At 34.1% G+C, this 17,456-nt stretch overlaps 1 long non-coding RNA gene across 2 annotated transcripts in view; it reads left to right on the forward strand.

Moving 5' to 3' along the window:
* LOC101681919 overlaps positions 1 to 8,274 on the forward strand; it is a 66,409-nt gene extending 58,135 nt beyond the window's left edge. For both annotated transcript variants that reach the window (XR_199710.3, XR_001180078.2), the window contains 2 exons: positions 4,785 to 4,832; positions 5,763 to 8,274. This is a non-coding gene — a long non-coding RNA (uncharacterized LOC101681919). The remainder of the gene's footprint in view (positions 1 to 4,784; positions 4,833 to 5,762) is intronic.
* Positions 8,275 to 17,456: the final 9,182 nt, after the last annotated feature.

The following is a 17,456-nucleotide window of genomic DNA, read 5'->3' on the forward strand; positions in this document are numbered from 1 at the left end:
CCCTTTTCTGCTCTGTTTCTAAAAATAGTGATTCCTCATTACTATCTAACACACCATATGTTTTTATTAATTTGTCAAGTTTGTGTTGCATCTTCCTTACTCAAATGTAAACCCCATGAAGGCAGGGATGTTTGTCTGTTTTGATTTCGGCTGTATCCAAAGAATCTAGGCCCACTTTATAGGCCTGGTATCTATCAGGTACTCATTTTCTATTTACTAAGTGACTGCATTAATATCTAGTGTAATGTCCTATGGTGATATTTGCAATTAAGCAAAATAAAATTAAACAATAAAATAAAACAGAATTAAGTGTGTAGAGAGAAAGATCTGACACTGTTAGATTGAAGTGGTGAGGGAAGGCCTTACTAAGAAGGTGATCTTTGACTAGAAACATGAATGCAGAGAGAAAAATAAGCTATGGGGATAACTGATGGTTGAATGTTCTAGATAGCAGGGACAGCCTGTGCAAAGGTCCTGAGGCTAATTCAAATTTTACATGCTCTGTTAATGGCAAAGAGACACAAGTACACTAGAGCAGAGTGTGTGAGAAGAGGGGTAAGAGAAAAAGTGAGAGAAACCATTTAGACCATTCGTGTAAACCATGGTGAGGACTGTGGATTTGGTAATAAGAGAGCCAACCAAACTGAGGTATAGAGAGATGTTGAGAGAGTTGAAGACAAATATCTGACATGTACACATATTCAATACAAGTTAGTTACTGTACACCAGGGATTGAATCACAGTTAAAAGTTACAAATGAAGGCAATGAAAAGAACAAATAAATGAACACTGAATTTCCTTCCCGGTCTCTACCCTCTATGACAACAACATCAAAATGCACAGAAGGCAACTTAGGATAGAAAGGGACATGTGGAAAGTTTTACTGAAAAAAAATATATATACAAAGACTGGAGATGTATATATATATATATATAGTTTTATTTTTTAAAAGGCATATCACATGTAACAGTGACACTCAGAACCTGAAGCATTTTAGTCGTAGTCTGTGCTATGGATTTTTCTGCACTTATTTTTACTCTTAAAATATACAGCTGCATTTTATCAAATAATCAGTTAACAAAATGACAATAGTTTCCTGTCACGGATTTGTTTATTCCAAACTACTGTTTGATCTCACAAACACACCAAAACATTACCAGCCAGACCATTTAAACTCTTTTAAATATCCCCCCTTGGACGGAATGAGTTTTACTCTTGATAACGTCAGTCCAAATTCTGTACATGATTATATTCATCCTAAAGCAAGAAAGTACATGGTAACATTAAAGATTGTGCTTTACTGTATACCTTATTGATCACAATTTTGTATCAGTTATTTTCTTCCTTCAGCACAGTTTCTGGAACTTTCGATAAATATGACAACGTTTCTGAAGAGAAAAATTTCAAGTCACATAGTAATTAATTCATTGTTAAAGTGGCAATAGATTCAGTGTAACACCAAAGCATGTTCTTTCAATCTTATCAGAGAAAAGAGAGAACTGCTTTCTTAAAAGATACTTTGAGGGTTTTTTGAGGGTTTTAAAAATTAAGGGCCATGCTTATACTTTATTAGTTAGTCCAATTCTTGTGTAATAGTGAGCATCTAATCCATTTAGCAGATTTTATTTGTCAAGCTAAAAAAGCATATGCTATATTTAGTTCCAGCAAGGGTTGTAGAAATCGGTTGAAAAAATTCACATAGAGTTGGTAGAACACGTAGGCTTTTAATTATTTTACTTGTCCAAAGGGCACACCCATTGGGCAGGCTGCCTACTATACATTATAAATTAATTCCATTTGTCCTGAAAACTTGTTCATTATTTCAGTACTTTGAATTTTGGCTGCCCTAATTAATCTCTGTTTTAGAATTCAGGCACTTGAACCTCTGCAAAGGCTGCATTTTTCCAGCCTGTAATCACACTCTGAACAGACAGTCGAGCGCTGGGGACAATGGCTCCTTCACCCTCTCAGCTATACCTCGGCTTCCGTGGAGACAGACCTTCTGTCTCTGATTTATGTGCTGCGTCCTCCTTGAGGAGAAATGCCTGAGTGGGGAAATGCACAGCCCTGAGGCAGATTACTTCCTCAGTCTTTGGTCCTGTCACCCAAAGGGTGTCCCTTGAGCACTGATAGAGAGCCAAGAGGCACCTTGGAATGTTCTCTGGGCGATACGAACCCACCCCACCGTCAGCCTTTGCAGGTTACATCTGCTTCCTTTTCAATCCATGCACTGTGAAGGCTGATGTACTCAGGGGTCTTGATGCTGCCCTTTCTTGCCATGGCACAGGGGCCTGGAGCTAAGGGACACTGGTAGGCTCACCCTGCCAACTCAGGCCTGGGCAGCATAAAGGGTCACCATCTTGCCCTGCCCTCTCAGAGTTCTCTTGCTACATGACTGCTCTTTTTGAATGAATGGAAAACTATTTTTAACTTCAGTTATTGTTCACTGAGAATGAAAAAAAAATGTTTCATCTGACCTTTTCTGAGTATTTTCCTTTTACTTCTTCATATAATGATGCAGAGAACGTCCTTACAATGAATTCTGTGTTCAGACAAACAAACACACAAACAAGCCCCAATTTACTTGTCACCTAGTTCTTCATTTATTTCTGGAAAATCTACTCCCTAATTCTTATCAAGGAATCATAGAGGAAAGCTAGCACATTGTTTTGCTTATTGATTCTTCTGGTAATTGTAGAGGTAAGAATGGGGCCATGACTCTGTCACAGATAAGGACAGGGGCCCAGGGTAGCTCCTGATACCTGACGTTACAGAAGATTGCAGACCTCTGAAATGAGCTTTGTTCCTGCTCAGAAAAGGCTTCAGATTTTTTTTTTCTTATTTGTGGGGACTTCCACTTCCTACTTTCTACTTTTCTAGACCTTTATTTTTTTTATTTATTTTATTTTATTTAAGATTTTATTTATTTATTTGTCAGAGAGAGAGTGAGTGAGAGCGAGCACAGGCAGACAGAGTGGAAGGCAGAGTCAGAGGGAGAAGCAGGCTCCCTGCGGAGCAAGGAGCCCGATGTGGGACTCCATCCCAGGACGCTGGGATCATGACCTGAGCCGAAGGCAGCTGCTTAACCAACTGAGCCACCCAGGCGTCCCTTTTCTAGACCTTTAGAATTAGTTTTATACTTTAAGAATTCAATTATCTATATTTTGGTGTGTTTAGATTGGGTTGGGGGTAAAAGGCAAGAGACAAAGTCATAAATAGCAAAATTCAAACTAGTGTAATATTTAGTCCATAACCTAAATATCTATATTAATAATACAGGTTGATAAATGTCTCTTACAATGTATTTTTAAATTTAAACTATTTCTCACATAGATTAGGTAAAAGTTGAGCCTTCTAATCTTATTTTTGGAAAATCAGTCAATTCAATAATGAGAAAAATAACAAAGGAAAAAAATCTATTAAACTTTGCTCTTCAAAAACAGAATGAGTGGAAGTTTGTTTTATGACATTTTGAGATGGAACCTATTTCCTAGTGGCTTTTTGGGAGTTGGGAAGGAAAGGTTGAGTGGAGAGACTGGCTGTCCATGTGGCACCAGTGTGAGGACACTAATGTGAAGGAACTGTGAAATCCTAGATTCTTACATGCATTTAAAAAAAAAAAAAAAAAGCAGATGGGCACCAGGTGGCTCATTGGGTTAAAGCCTCTGCCTTTGGCTCAGGTCATGATCTCAGGGTCCTGGGATCGAGCCCCACATTGGGCTTTCCACTCAGCAGGGAGCCTGCTTCCCCCTCTCTCTGTCTCAGCCTGTCTCCCTGCCTACTTGTGATCTCTGTCTGTCAAATAAATAAATAAAAAATCTTGAAAAAAAAGGCAGAAAAAATTAAAACAGCTTAAAAAATAATTTGAATAGGAGATAAATGATATTAGATTTAACCATTATAAAGCTCTAGGTGTTATCTTTTGATTAAAAGATATTTTATGAGAGTGTATGCTTGTGTTTTCAAGTGAATGGGAGGTAATCCAAATTTATACTCACTTTCAGCTAATAATCTATAATCAAAGAAGTAGTACATACCTGTTTACTTAGGATATAATACATGCTTATTTGGTGTCAAGTCCTCATATTAATATTCTCTGAAATTATAACATAAACTCTTATAATTTTAAATTTTACAAAGGAAAACCAAGATAAAGCACTTTTCAAAGGGTGGTTTTCCTTTTTCTTAAGATAAAGTTGTAGTTCAAGCCTGCCAGTTAAAAATCTTCCCTTTTCTTCCCTCCCGCCTTCCTTCCTCTCCTTCTCTTTTTGCTTTTTTGTGGTGCACTTTACTAAGAAAAAACGATGGTAGCTTTAGATGTAGAAATATTTTGTTTACTTGTATTTGAGGCTTTGATGCGCAATTATTAAGTTAGCAATGGAAGTGGAGTGTTTGATTTTCATCTTTGTTTCTAGACATAAGAAAAAAATGGATTGTTCCTATTTGAAAGTTTGAAATTTAGGTTCCTGCAGACTTTCCTTATGTTTGCAAGGTCTTGTGACAACTACCTGAACACAATCTACTGAGAATTCCGAAACAAACTTTATAAAGTCGTAAAGTAAGAAAACTGATGTAGCCTCCAAATCCAGCCTTATTCCTGTGGAAGGATATTTGAAAACAGCTCTGGCGTGCCTTTTTGTGCACCAATCTCTGAAATTGTTAAAAATATAAAAAGAAAAGGAATGGGTACTGAGCAAATGTTTCATAGGGCGATGTACAAAAGCATGAAGATAAGTCAGCTTAGAGCAGATCATCAATCTTAATTCTTTCAAATATTCCTCCAGATGGAAATGTCCTGTTTCGCATGGAATAACTGTAAAGACTCAACCTCAGTAAGTATAGAATTTTGAATAAAATATATTTTTGCTTTCTCACCCCCACCATCCAATAGACACACAAATTGTCCAAAAGAAGAAATGTCATGTGTTGGAAAAATATACTGTTTGTAAGTATGTAAATAACTATGTAAATATGTAAATGTAAGTATTTAAATAAGTATGTAAATATGTAAATATACTGAAATATATATGAATTTCTCTGTGTGCTACATATATATATATTTATTCCATTATTTCTTCTAAAGTATTCCAAATATGTGATAATGGATGTACATCTAATTTAAAATTTTACTATCCACTCCAGTAAGATATCTTTAGAAACTATAGAAACATTGTGAAAATTGTACTTTCAATGTAATATTGGTTTTAACTGAAGTAAAAAGTTATATTTAAAGGCTGTAGGAAAATTGAAGCCCTTGCCATTACTTCTGACTTGTCCCTTAGGCTGTTTCCCATAATAGAAGAGAAAGCTTACTTTATCTTTTGTCTCCAATAGATATTTTTATCGTTTTGATACTAATTTTATATCCCCCCAAAACAGATATTTCTCTGGAGTGCCTTCAAATGTTTCCCATATAGGATGGGAAAACTGTGGTAACTTAAAAGTGCTCTTTGAAAGATATTTCATGAAGCTAACGTTGCTTATTAGAGTTATAGTCTTGTAGTTTGTGTCCATAGAACTGTGAGTTTTTATGGTGGTTCTTAAATCAGTATAAATTAACAAAATTTTATATCATTCCAGTGACCGTAACAAAACTGAGCAAAAAGTAGAATTGAGAATGTGAAAGAAACTATTTTGAAATGAGCATTTAGGTCAAAAACTCTGTTTCATAAAAATATTTTTGTTACCCTAAAACAACAAAAAGAATTGAGGGGACTCTTTGACAAGTCGTTGCCAAAATTATTTTTTCCTTTTTTTGCCAGAAAATAAAAGCCGAAAATAGACTGAAGCATAATATATTTTTATAGCTCTCTCTCCAGAATGACAGAATTTTCTGTAAATCTCATTATGTAAAATATGCCTTCCCTGTGGTAAGTATGAGGTATGGGGAGAAACTAATTGGATTGCTCAAATTAGTCAATATGTCTGAAACTATTTTGGGGATGCTTAGCCTTTTGGGTAACTATATGATATAATTTGTTGGTTTCTTGTGAGAGTTATTCTTTTGAGCAACAAGCAGAAATCTAGCACAACATTAAGAAATGCAATTTTAGGCACAATACAAGGGCCACAGATGACCACAATGTGTATCGTCATCTCAAAGAGAATGATGTACTGAAAAATTAAGAGTGATAGCATGACAGTGGAATGACTGCCAACTTTTTGGACATTGATGTAAGCTGAATTTAATAAAAGCAAAAGAGATGTTAGTGAAGGAAGACTCTAAAATAACTTATTTTGTGATTTTGTTAGGGTTTTTCTAATGGTATCTTCTCTGGGGCAAATATCTTCTAGCTGAAATGATTGTAATTAAAAAAATAAAATTGTAAAAGGCCAGAACATTTTGTCTTAAAAATATTATACTTGACAGTATCTTAACTACTAGTAAATATGTCCTTGTGTTTCTTTAAATCCTCTGTGGACTAAATATTCCACTCGCTGAGATTGTTTTATAAATATCAATATTTATGTTGATTTGACTGGTTTTTTTGGATAAACATGGCCCAGTATACACATCTGAACTCCATTGACTTCTTGGTGTTAATTGCCTCGGGAGGTGGCACTACAGGCCAGAGAATCTGCCATTGATCACATTTTGGGAATTGTCTTTAAATCCAACACCATTTATTTTTAAACCCCATTTTAAATTCAATTAACCAACCTATAGTACATCATTATACTGAAAGAAGACAAATCTCTAGATCCTTTGAGCGTGATTCAGTTTTCAAGAGTCGCTGGAAAACCCATAATGTTACAAAATTTGGTGCATAAAATCGTTGATTATTGATTCACAAGGACTGGAATAAAACAACAAATCTAATTTTCATCTGTGCTGAATGAAATACCTGAGAAGTTCATTTTGGATATTTGTTCTGAACACCCACTTAGAGTCAATACTAAAAAAGGAATGAGATGGGAAAAAAATTTCTACTGGACCTCAAGGAGGGAACAGTATGTGGTTCATAAATTTGGATAGAGGGCATGAAACTCACTCCTAAAAATATGTTTTGGTAAGAACAGAAGTAGGTAAGGAAGAACTTTCATCTAACCAGAGCACATCACTGCCTCTCTGTTCTCTTCTATATAGCTTTTTACTAAACAAAACTTGGGGACAGTTAAAGAATATAGTTTTGAATGGGTCCCAAAATTATTAGTACCCGCATGTCTTGTTCAATTGAGATAATATAGAAATGTTTTCAAAAATGAAAATATCATAAGACATAAAATCTCTCAAGAGGTTATTTGGGGGCCAGACACGTATTTATGATTGCAAGGGTTAAAAACATGATTATCTTTGTTCATGTCATCCGAAAGAAAATACATGGTCCATTGCACAACAGAGTAAAATTCATAATCTAATAAGATGCTTTTATTAAAGAAAAAAAAATTATTTGCCTGTAATTTAACCCCGTGCATTGCTTTATGTCAGTCATTTGGGTTGTGGCCAAGATCCCTGATGAGCATTGACCTGTTTGCACTTTTCCACACCAGAACCTCTGAAGATGATTAGCTTCTGTGATTTAGACTTGAGATTCCAGGCCATCCAGATGTGTGGGACCCCAAAATGGAAGTTAGCTCTTTCTACACTGTTTTATATAAAGTCAGGAGAACGGGGGATAGATGGGACATTGACTGTGTCTGTTGAGCAGTTAGATATAGACGTGTGCCAGAGAATTAAGGAGGAGACAACAAGAACACACTGAACACCTACCATGTTCAAGGAATTACATCAGGTCCTCAGATGACGAAGAAACAATTCCTGACCTCATGGATCTCACTGTCTAGTGGGGGAAATGGACAAAGAAAGAGAAGTATACAAAAAAGTACTTTCATGAAATTATTTGTGTACCTATTTTTCATTCTTAGAGTACAGAGAAAATATATATAATATAGACACTAGAATCCTATGTCTTCTTGGAGTACATGTTATTAATCTATTATATTTCCCTCTTCTCTCCTCATTTTAAAGTTCAACAGGCAACATTAAATGCCCTTTAAAAGTCTCAGAGGATATATGGAACATTATGTTGTCTTCTTACACAATTAAAGATAATTCTTAGCTAATAATTATGCAACAAAAAAGTGTTAAAAATAGATGCTGAGTAATTATATTGAGAGAATTTGATAATGAGGTGAGGTGGGCAGTAACCATAGAATTCTGTCACTCTCTGATAGCTTGCCTCAAATTATCCACTACTTTTGAGTCTCTGTGTCAATCGAGTATATAATTTAGTATTTTTTAGGAAATAAATATTTGTCTTTATTCTATGGCTATACGATATGTCTATTTGCGCAATAATCATCATCACTTCCATAAGTCATTTAAGACACTTGTGGGCATGTCTATTGTCTAATGTCTCAAATTCTTTGACATCTAAATATTTCCCCCAGCAAATCTATGCTTTTGAGATCCTCTTGCCGAAGAAATGTAACAGTATTTGCATTTGTGTAATTTCCTCTTCGCTAGCATCATGGTTGGAATGTTGCAGCTTCTTAACAGCTTTGGGGAAACACTAAAAACTAGTTTTAAGACAGGAAACTGGGAAGAGTAGTGTATTTAATTGACATTTCAGAGGGGATATTTAAAAAAGCACCAAAATTGACTTTGATCCAAAATTATCTGATTCATACCTTCCACTGATTAAAAATTATAAGCTATAAAGCCACTTCATTTTTGTTGTTGTTGTTGTTGTTAAAGATTTTATTTATTTATTTGACAGACAGAGATCACAAGTAGGCAGAGAGGCAGGCAGAGAGAGAGAGGAGGAAGCAGGCTCCCTGCTGAGCAGAGAGCCCTATGTGGGGCTCAATCCCAGGACCCTGAGATCATGACCTGAGCCAAAGGCAGAGGCTTTAACCCAATGAGCCACCCAGGCGCCCCTCCACTATTAATAGTAAATAACTAATTGTTAAAAAAACAGTTCTGCAGATGTGTCATTGTGTTAGTTTCCCTCAGTATTAGTCTCCAATAACCATTTATGATTAATACAGGAGAGAGGTTGCTCGTAAAATAAGTCCAAAAGGAATAATTTCCAAAAATCTAGTACAAATAGTATCTATTTGCCGGGACTAAGAGTTTGCTAGCTGGATTAGTGGTGCTGGTGGTGGCGGGGGGGGTGTCTTTGCTGGGTTGCAAATATTAAATTCATAAAGATAGCTTAAATTACAGTTTCCCACTTTAAACTAAGAACATCAACGAAGGCGTACCTCCATGTCTGATAGACTTTCATATATTTTGTGGTACTTATTGCAAATTTAAGCCATCCAATTTTCTGCAAATCTGTAAATATGAAAGGAAAGCAGCCAAAAATGAAGATTTAAAGATTTGAATGAGAAGGAAACTTTCTTACTATGAAGTCATTTTCTTATTTCTGTCTCTCTCCCAATCTCAAAACATATTTTAACATACAATAATTTCCATGTAACTTTTTTTTTTGGAGAAGAAACAGTTATAAAGAATATAATTAGTCATATAAAATTGTTAACGTATCTGGATTATTGCTACACATTTAATAAGGAACATTCTTACATTGGTACAAACATAAAGTAACCTCTGAATGAGGTCTTTTGTCTTTCCTCTTTCCAATTATGATTTCAGTGATTGAGTTGCCACATGGTCTTATTGTTCAAGAAACAAACTGATCTATTAATATTTCTTAGAAGAGACAAACACTGTGACATTTGTCACTAAATATTGGGTTTTGCCTATTTATTTTTTAAAAATGCAGAGTGAAGGAAATATGAATAAAACTCTATAGGAATTATTTTGACAAAGAAAGATTAAAAAATAGAATAAAAACTACACAAATCACAGAATCTTAGGTCTAGACAAGGTCATTTTTCAAATCAATGCATAAGTCCTTTAGACAATTAATCCAAATATGTCATATGGCATGTATTTGATGGATAACTTGTGCTACAGCCTTTCGTTTTCATAAGGTTTATTGAGCAATATGATATTTAACTGTAATGGATTCTTGACTTGTGGCTGGAATCCTTTCTCAGCCTTGAAGTCACCTGTGGAGAGCACATAGCAGCCTGCTGGTTATCTTAGTAAAGTCCTTGCATGTCCAAGTTTGCTTTAGATTTTTCATTCTTAAAGCATGAATTCTTATAAAGATGATTTTGATGGAGTAAAACAAAATCCATGTAATGCATATCTGAACTTCATATCAAAAATATTTATAAACTTCTGTATTTTCCAAATATAGTATTTTACATAATATTAGAACCATTTAAAAAAAATCCTTTAATAGAGGAGCAGCTTTGTAGTTAAAATTGTCAAGTTCTGCTAATCTCATTAATTTTAAATTTCTATGTAGAATAGAAACCTAGAAAAGTACCATAGCTACTTTTATACCATAAATTCTCCCTTTTATTTTCTATTTTTAGTCTATTCATCCTAGTCTATTTATTCTATTTTCTTTTTTAAATTTTTGTAGACTGTACTTTTTAATACATTTTTTGTTTATTCTTTTTCTTCCCCTTTCCACCACCCTAATCATTCAGACATTTTTTTACTACCAAGTCAGTGCTTACTAAAAGCTCATGGGAAATAAAATAGTATTATATACATTGTTTCACACAGATTGATGTAAAAAACATTTGGTATCCTGTTGATTGAAAGAACAGATGCCCGTATAATTTATGAAGCCAGAAATACCTTCACAATATCTTCCAAAAATAGTAAGGTATTTTAATAACATAGTTGTGGGGAATGAAGTCAAAAGCTTGGAAGAATTTAAATTGTAGACTGACTTTTGAATGGAACATAACAATTTGAAAGATGTTATCAATATTCAACAAATATTATTGTAATCATTCATGTGTAATGTAACATAGTAAGTCACAACGTAGTATTTGATTGTTTCACATGAAAACTTTTTTAAAAAAATTATGCATCTCTTATCTCCTCCACAGACAAATTTTAAGCAATCTATATAAGGAAGGTCTGACTTTATTCAAAAACTGGTATGTTTTTTCTAGAAAAAAATACTAATTTTCCTTAATACATGTGTTACTCTTAATTTTTCACAATTAATTTACTTAAGAATTTCAGCATAATAAGACAAGTTGTATAACTGACATGGTATGTTTACTAGGGCTTAATTCTCAAATTATTTTAAATATCAGTCAACATGACTATTCTTTCCAAACTGAGGGATTAATCAACCATTCCTGCAAAGTCTCAGATCAAGGGCACTGTATTTCCTTGCTAAAAATAAGCATGGCCAACTACAGTTTGTGGAAGTCACAATGGTTATACTATTGGCATAATGAATTTTCATTATGAAAAAAAAAAGTTTTTAGCTTCAGTTGTGACTTGAATTTTTCATTTTATTCAGCTCATTCCAAACATCATACTAGCATTATGCCTTATTTATAAAAGGAGGTTTTATTCTAGTAAAAAAAAAAAAAAAAAAAAGAATTTTTTTGTAAATTGGTTATTTACATGATTAATTATTCATAAAGGGATAGTTTATAAAAGCCCGATATAATTCAATTACAAAATATGCCTGTGGGTTTTGGAAAAATGTAATAAAACATATATTTCCTTTTCTTCCTTTCTTTTTTTTTCTTTGCTTCAGGAAGAAGGTTAAATTTCAGAGCAAAGAAACACTGAAAAATTTTCCAGTAGACAAACCTTTAAACATTAAAAACTATGAAGAGTTGATGAATGTTTAAAAATACAATAATACTGAAACACTAATCTAATTCTATGCATAGTCAATTACGTACTTATTTGATTTAAAATAATTTACGAATAACCTCAAAAACAAGAAACTATTTTAAAAGATAGAAAATCGTCCTAAATCCACTCTAGTCCCCACACTGTATTAATGGGGATTAAGACAGGGATGCATTAGGTTAATCAAGGGCTCCTAACTTCAGAAGAGTTTAAGATTAATTGTAACTTTTAAAGTAGACATCAATCCTCTTTAAAACTGTCTTGGAAGAGCTCTCCCAGCCTGTCAGTCAGTACCACCTACCAGGTAAGGAAGAAACACAGCAGAGGGCTGATCTTACTGGGAACAACGTCATTGTCCTGTTTTTTTTTTTTTTTTCTTCTTCTTCTTCTTTTTTTAAACGATATATCTTGAGGTTATTTAGAAAAGAAATCTAACATTTCTCTCTCTCTTCTTTTCCCATCATAGAATTGGGAAAGCAGCACTCTTTAAAGGGAAGAAACATTGTAATCCTGCAAGATCTAGATAAAAACCTCTATCCTTTAAAAAAATAAGGAATATTATGCTAGCCTTTGCAGAATATCTATTCTAAAGGATTATTTGGAAATAAATTGAACTAGTGTGGTGAGGATGATTTTATTATCCAGATTTTATCTAGGAAATTAAAGCTCAGAGAAGTTATGTAACCAGGCAGTGCGTGGCAGATCCCAGTCTGCTGACCCAGTTTTCCTGCTTGTGTTAGTTATCTTCCTGTGCCGTCCAATAAAGAATACCTTTCAAATTGCCACAATACACACACTTGGAAAGCCTTTCTGCATATAAACATAGTTTGTATACACTCTCTACCAAAAAAGAGTTTTAATCCAGTTAGTGATAATAAATGATTAATAGAAGGAAAGTAAGAAAAGCAAAAAATATGACTAATTCTAGGCTTTTATTAAAAGTGGCGTTCATGTTGGAGTTATGGAGGTTCTTTTCTTTAACCTCCTCTATTAGATTAAACTTTGATTTGAGATAGCATATGGTTTTTAAACAAACACACCAATATTTATGTCTCTAAACATTTGCAAGAGCAAACAGCACAAAGATGGCTAGTCTGTAGATTTCACAATCTTTCCAGAAAATGAAATTTTCCTTTTAAAATTATAAGAGCTCAGTAAGTGTCCGTTGGACTAATTTGTCTGTGAAAAGTATTTTAAAATCATTCACAGTATGTTTTGGAACATACACGCTATATGGGTTACTTATATATAAATCCAGTTAATATGTATTTTAAAAGATCATCATTTTTTTTATTCAATTGTGAGTGACATTGCAAAATAGCACAAAGGTTGTGCTGGAAATGTGTCTCTTCTCCAAAGCAAATTCATAAGACATTTTACAAAGTGAATGGTGTGGAATTGTTTCTACAGTTTTGGGAGGGAAGGAAAACCAGAAATGTTCAGGCCCTCTGCTGTCACCAGGGGTTAAGGGCTATCAGGAATTACAAAGCTGTAGGAAAACAAAATTATAGGCCCCTCTGGGGTGTCAGTATTTCAGTAGTAAAAGATGTCTAGTCTGTGCCAAAGCTCTGGCATGACTCACCCTGGTTTTTCTGCTTTCTCGGTGTAGAACCAGGTCCAAGTGTTCAACTTGGCTCTCTTTGAATTGAGTCAGTTTCTGACCTCTTTGATGCTTTCACTCTTTTTATTGAAGTAGCCAGAAGTCCCAATAATTGCAATGATAAATACCAAGAATGAGCATTTCTGTAATAGGCACTTTAACTGTATAATTGGTAAGGTGAAAATGTTACTGCTGAAACATTTTAAGAGATTTCATGTCCTGAATAGAGGAAGAAATCTTCCAAGAAAATGGGTATGAACCTGAGAAAGGAATCTAGGGCCCTCCAAATACCACTTAAACGGGCATCTCATTTGTCCTGGGTTTCAGAGATGGTGTCACTTTCTTCCAGGAGAGCGGGGAGGAAAATACAATGGCTATTTTTCTAACACAACATTTAATACTCTTAATGTTTTGAAGTGAAGATTCATTTTCATAAACAGAAAATGAAACTGATTAAAATACAAATCTGTTCATGGATATGTTCTGTCCCTAAAATATTCAAACCAACTGAAATTAATAAAACTCACGTGATTGCAAAATCTCATTCTCTTTCGTTTGTCCAGATCAATGCCCACATGCTCAATTTAGGTCAAGGCATCAGGCAGAGAAAAGACTGGAGACTGACATTGAGATGCTCTATTTCACACACTTGCCCTCTGGAAGGACTGGCAGAGGCAGTCACTTAAATTAAATACAGGTCATCAGACAAGATACATAATCTATTCTTAAAACAGACAACTTCAGCATCCCAAATCCCTATGGCCTTTTACTGAGGCACATCACACTGTTTCTTCATGTTCCTCTGTCAATTCATGTTAGAGTGTGCTGTGTTGAAAAGTGGTATTTCATGTGTTCTGTGACCCTCTTGCTCAAAGCAAAGAAATTGCTTTGGTTTATTTATGACCTACTAACCTTAAGCAAAACGAAATATTTAATGTTCTCGCAAGCCTAGAAATGAGAAATAAAGGCTAAAATAAATCTGGCCTTTTGCAAGTTGGTCTTACTCTGTCCATACAACCCTCCAAAGTTATGAAGAGGTAGAGAGAAAGATATTGATCCATAAATGACCCACTGTTGTGGGTCCTGTATGAGCCACTGCTAAGGCTCCTTTCATTCAGGGAAAAACACACAAGGGTGCAGATTGCTACCATCAACTTAGAATTCTGGAATTAGGAACAACGTGTTTGAAAAAAATATGATACTGCAAATTTTGGTACTGGTGAATCTCAGTGTTTCAAAGGTCAATGTTTTATAGCCAAGGATTAAGTCATGAAAATAAAAAAATGGAAGAGACAGATTTAGAAGATAGGAGATGATAATAATTGAAAGCACACATGAATTAGCCAAAAATTAAGCTGACCAGCAAGTGGAACACTTTTTCCATATGGAATAAAAATAATCTAAATTTTATTCTCTTGTCTGACACAAGGGAACCTGCAAGTAAGAACACAGACATCTTATTTCCAGTTTTGGGACATTTACACTGCTCAGAGATGAGGTTTTTACTTCAACAAACTATAACTATATGAAGCATGCATTTAGTTTATTCCAAGGAAAGAAGAAATTAATCACCGTATTTATCATTTGCTATTTTTATGTGTGTATGGCAAGATATCTAATGTAATTTCTTATTGTTGTAAGTGAATCATATTTATAGTTAGGAATTTTAAGTTAATTATAGTCTATAAAGGACTAGTAGGAAAACATTTTGGAACACAAATAAGAACACGGTTATGCATTGCAATTAATTGTAACTGCCCTAGAGTTTTGCTTATTAATAAGCCCAAAGCATATTTTGTGTTAATGCAAGTTAGAGTCTTTTATCACAGCATTAACACATTTTGTGTTAATGCAAGTTAGAGTCTTTTATCACAGCATCCCTATTATACAAATATTAACATATGTAGCAAGAGAAGAAGAGCCATGACTGAAAATGGTTGTGTATTGACCTGCCACTAATATCATGACTTTCAGGCAACGGAGCACGAGTGATGTGCCTTCAGTTGTAATTGATAACACAAACAAAGGAATCCGCAGTCCCTTGATAATATGCTTTCCAGCAGCAACCCAGAAATACCTACAGATAAAGCATTCTCCTAAAAAGTTTTATTTTGTAGGAAAAATTTGGTTATTTCTAAAGAATTAAACACTGCAAAATTCAGATTAATCATTATCTTATAGTCTAAGATCGTCACCTCAGTATATACTCCCCACAGATTTCTAAAAAAAAAAAAGTTTCCACCTAAATGTTTTATCTAGAAGGCATTAAACAAGAAGCAGTGTCTTTAAAATATTCTGTGTGAGTGAAATATTAGAATATATATAACCATTTAGAGTATATATTTCACTTATATTTCAATGACAGTTGCCTTGGTTGAACAGACCATGGTCACCTTCAAAACACTATTCTGAATTGTTGTGGGTCATCTCCCCCACAGATAATTGTAACCACACTGGGATCCACTTAAGTATATGAAATAGTGATTTTCTATCCTGGTTTAGAAACATACAAAGTGACTTTTTTTTTAAACTGATGATTAAAAATTATTGAAAGTGGTTTTTAAAATATATTCAACAGAGTTTACAATGATTTAAAAAATAAGCATAAGTCATGAAGACTCTTGGATAAAAGGAATATGAAAAGAGCTCCCTAAAAGTGTTAGGGTTTTCATATTCAAAATAGAAATGAATGGTGTTGTAACATACCTGGATTGTTTTTGCTTTTTTCCATTTTAATGAAGTCTTGGTTTCATAAGCTAAGAAAAGATGTATTGAGCTGGTTTCTTCACTTATTTGTTCAGCAGTTTCTAAATAAGAATTTTTTTAATTGTATTAATTTTTATAGCCCTTTTAAGCTTTATTTTTCTATAACCTTACTTTAGAAAAAAATACTAAATACAAAAGGGTATAACATAATATGATTTTAGGAAGTTTACAAAAATTCTGTTTAATTTGTGTAATCTAAATACTTCATGTTTACCTACTATAAGCATAGCAATATTTAAATTATAAGATATTGTTTTGATTTGATACTTCAAGCTCATTTGAATAACAAATTCTCCCTGTCATTAAGAGTGAGATAATTTCATTTCTGAAACTAAGCCAAAAATAGGCTTTTTTTTTTTTTTTTTTTTTTAAGATAAGTGAAACAGATCCTTTCCTTTCACACAATGTGATATGGAGGTTCGCCAAACTCTTGGTTGGAAGAATCACATTCTTCTTTCATATTCTTTTGAAATGGTTTTAAATGTATAAATGTATGACTAAAGTTACTCTGTTGTTTCTGTCTCCTGCCCCCTTCCAATATTTACAGATCCTATAAAGTCAGAAGAATTCTGAGTTTAGAGGTTGCTTCAGTGAACATTCAACGCTGTCGGTGAGTTTGGAATTATAATCAAAACCATCGACCGTTGATTGTACCCTATGGCTAACCATCATCTACCATCATCTACTACTCCACGGCTTTCAGAATTTGCAGAAGATGGAAAACCGAACCAGGATACCCCAGGATGTTCTCTTCCCCATGCAGAGATTATTTTATAAAAGGTCACAATCAACATTCATTGCTGTCGGTGGGTTGAACTGTGTGGACAAGCTCACTGAACAATGAATGCAACTGTGGCCCCACTTTTTGCAGACACAATCAAGAGATACCCCACCTTTGAAAGATGTATTGAATGTAGTAATATTGATCTTTAATGTTTCCAATTGGCAGCATCTTCTGGTTTACTTACTCAATTTTTATCATAATGACCAGATTTAGATGAAAAAGGCTTTCGCTTAAGCAAGAATAATACTTCTTTACATTTCTGAATGGTACAGAGCACTTAGAAAAAAAGTAACCTGTTTTATTCATAGCATCTATAAGATAATCATTTAGGTTAGCTCACCTTCCTACTGTCTCGGTGTGGGTGGACAAGAAGACGGAAGGAAACACAGGCCATCTGGCACCCATACCCTTAATAACAGCAGCACTTAAAAATCTCATTCTATCTTTTACTAGATTTCTTGGTCAAATTAAGACAGAAAGACACGGTAATTTTATATTTCTGTTGCTCTGGGTGGGGACGGACTCAAGTAATCCTTCCTCTTGCTATGGTATTTGCTAAGGAGAAAAAAATGTATAAATAACTACATAACTATCAGGACAGTTGTGAGACTCATATG

Source organism: Mustela putorius, unplaced genomic scaffold (assembly GCF_011764305.1).
Source record: "Mustela putorius furo isolate JIRA1106 unplaced genomic scaffold, ASM1176430v1.1 tig00001012_pilon_pilon_pilon, whole genome shotgun sequence".
Lineage (NCBI taxonomy): Eukaryota > Metazoa > Chordata > Mammalia > Carnivora > Mustelidae > Mustela > Mustela putorius.